We start from the raw sequence: 3,436 nt of genomic DNA on the forward strand, positions 1-3,436 counted from the left end.
TTTCTGTGCAGAGGAAGGGGTGAAACTGCAAAGAAAGGAGGCAGCATCATTCATCGCAAGTATTTAGTAACTGTTGTAGTAGGTGTCTTGCGGGGCTACGGGATGTACGGGACAGGCCTCTCCCTAAGCACAGAGAGACAGTGTTATCGTGCTGACCTTGATGCAGAGAAAACAGGAGAAGAAGAAGGATGAGAAAAGAATGTGGAAACGGCCAAATAAGGCACAATGTTATCTGGTGTGAACCAATCAGAGTGGGACATGACAGCACGGTTTTGTAGGTAAAATGTATATAAGCTGTGTTTAGTAGTGAATAAACGCCATTTTGCTGCTCATCATATTGGTGTGTGTCTGCAGTCATTTGGCCCTGATCAGGCTATTGATCAGTGCGTGCAGAGGCCTAACACAGGTGGCTAACATCGTTGTTGCAGAAAGCAACAAGTAACATAGAAGCTATAATTTCATATGTAACTCCGAAAATTTTGTCTTCTAATGTTTTTTTTCTTTTTTTCTTTTTCTAGAATGAGTTCACTGTGACATTCAAATGCAGCCAAAATCCAAGAGGCAAGAAAGTAGGTAGGTAATATCATAATATGATTCAGTTAGGAGATTCAAGTATACTCAAGAGAAAATAAACCTGTTCAAGAAAAAAATAAATAAATACTGTGACAATGTAATAGAGAACCATAATTTTCATCATAACAAAAATATGGCAAGTATTATAAAGTATTCAAGTTAAAAAATCTAAATAGAAATAAGAAACCAGATGAGGAAATGAAACTGAGTGAATTCTGCACTCCTAAATATCTCCAAAATATTTAATTTTATTTTGAATGTGTTAAAGGGAACGAATAAACAACACAAAGTTCATTTAGATGTTTTTCTTGAAAATTTGCTTCCTGCTTCCCTAGGAAGTTTAGTATGCCTCACAAATACCCCTGATTTCCCAAGCTTTATACAGAACAGAACAATAGTAACTATACAATAAAAATGAGGAATTAAGTTTTAAACATAACCACTTCTATATTTGTATATGCTTTACTAAATTGGATCTGTTGGATTATCCCCTTGGGAAATACAGCAAGTAATCCAAAGGTTGTGTTGAACCTTGTTTGTGTTTGCAGTGGGTCGTAGATGTTTTCTCTCTACTACACTTTTTCTCCTAAGTCATGAATTCGTGATTGTTTGAGATCACGGAAACTTTTTTTGTGAGGCAGTGGGAGAGAATAGAGGTGTTGTTAGAATCAATTCCCTGCACTTGCAGGTAATGATGGTAAGTAAAATATAAATAGAAAGTAAAAAACATAAAAATCCAATAACCCACTATTCTCTGTAGATAGCACAGATTCATTTATACTACAGGATAATAACTTAAGACTATAGTAGAGACTCCAATGCATTAAGACAAACAAACAAAAACCTCCTTATTTAAGCAGGAGAGGTGATCACTGCTGATGATTGGGTTCTCTCCAAATCTAAGAAATTGTCTAAATGACAGAATGTTTTAAAGTAGAGGGCAATGTGCTACAAGGGGTAAAAACAGTCAAACCACCATAATAGTTCTTGCCTGTATTTGATAACCCAAGTTTATCCTAGACCAAAAGCCAATCCCAATTTGTAACTTAGAGGTTCTGTATACCTGTAGAAGTCCGTCCTATGTCTTGCCTGTGTCTGTCATTCAACATGTACGAATTACAAGGCTAATATTATTCCTTCTTTATTCTATAAGTACCGCTTGATAGACTTAAGACTGAAGTAACATCATATTTGAAAAGTCATGGATGTTAGGCCAAGTCTTCTGTGACTGAAAAAAGAGAAACATCACTGTCATTTTAAAAAACGGAAAAAAGAAGACAGGGGAACTACAGGCTGGTGAGCCTCGCCTCTTTACCTGGGTAGATTATGGAGCAGATCCTCCTACAAATTATGTTAGGACACATGCAAGACAAGAAGGTGACCCAACACAGCCAGGATGATTTCACCAAGGGCAGATCATGTCCTTGTGTGGGCACAAAAAAAACAAACAAACAAACAACCAAAAAAGCAATGGTGGTCTTTTATGATGGAGTGAAAGCATTGGCTAGCAAAGGAAATGAAACTGATGTTGTCAACCTGGATTTGTACAAGGACTTTGATGTGGTCCCACACATCAACTTTATCTCTAAACTGGGGAGAGATGGATTTGAAGGGCGGACTATCAGGTGGATAAAGAATTGGTTGGATGGTAGCAATGAGACAGCTGTTATCAATGGTTCTTTGTCAAGATGAAGACTGATCATGAGTGGTATCCCACAGAGGTCAGTCTTGGGATTGGTGCCCTTCAACATTTTTCTCAATGACATAGACTGTGGGATCAAGTGTATCCTCAACAAGTTTGCTGATGACACTACGCTGAATATTGCAGTAAATACAATAGAAGGAAGGGATGCCATCCAGAGGGACCTGGACAGGATCAAAAATTGACCCACATGAACATAATGAAGTTCAACAATGCCAAGTGCAAGATGTTACAATTGGGTCAGGGCAATCCCAGATATGTGTACAGAATTGGAGAAGAACTCACTGAGAGCAGCCCTGTGGAGAAGAATTTGGGGATCCTGCAGGATGAAAAGTTGGATGTGAACCAGAAGCATGTGCTTGCAGCCCAAAAGTCCAACAGTGTCCTGAGCTGCATCAAAAGAAGGGTGGCCAACAGGAAGAGGGAAGGCATTGTCCCCCTCTGCTCTGCCCTTGTGAAGCCCCAGATGGAGTGCTGTGTCCAGGCCTGGGAACTTGATGTGCAGCTGTTGGAGGAGGTCCAGAGGAGGGCCATGAAGATGATCAGAGGGCTGGAGCACCTTGCCTATGAAGAAGGGTTGAGGGAGCTGGACTTGTTTAGCATGGAGAATGCTCCATGAAGACCTCTTTGCAGCCATCCAGTAGTTAAAGGAGGCTCATAAACAGGAGGGAGACTGACTTTTTACATAGTCTGACAGTGATAGGACAAGGGAGAATAGCTTTAAACAAAAAAAGAAAAAAGAAAAGGGGGGGGAGATTAAGGTTAGATATTAGATGGAATTTCTTTACTCAGAGGTTGGTGTTGCACTGAATCAGGTTTCCCACAGAAATCATGGATGCCCCATCCCTGGAGGCATTCAAGGCCACGTTAGATGGGGCCCTGGGCAACATGATCTAGTGGGTTACAACCCACCCCATGGCAGGAGGTTTGTAACTAGATGATCTTCAAGGTCCCTTTCAACCTAAGCCATTCTATGATTCATGTGAAATAGAATGGTGGGGGAATAAATGAAACAAATATAGGAGATGAATCTCCCAAACTTCAGTTTAATATCTGTGTTTCTTTTCTGCTGCTTCTATGTTGCTTAATGAACTTTATTTTGAACTTTATTTTTGAACTTTATTTGAGGCTGTATTTGTATTTGAACTTTAAGAGGCTGTC

General features: G+C 39.7%; 1 long non-coding RNA gene across 1 annotated transcript; it reads left to right on the forward strand.

The window, feature by feature from the left end:
* Window positions 1-325: 325 nt before the first annotated feature.
* Window positions 326-1,830, forward strand: LOC121110676. Its single transcript, XR_005849639.1, has 2 exons — window positions 326-573; window positions 1,727-1,830. It is a non-coding gene; the product is annotated as an uncharacterized LOC121110676 (long non-coding RNA).
* The last annotated feature ends 1,606 nt before the right edge of the window (window positions 1,831-3,436 follow it).

This window comes from Gallus gallus, chromosome 1 (assembly GCF_016699485.2).
Source record: "Gallus gallus isolate bGalGal1 chromosome 1, bGalGal1.mat.broiler.GRCg7b, whole genome shotgun sequence".
Classification (NCBI taxonomy): Eukaryota; Metazoa; Chordata; class Aves; order Galliformes; family Phasianidae; genus Gallus; species Gallus gallus.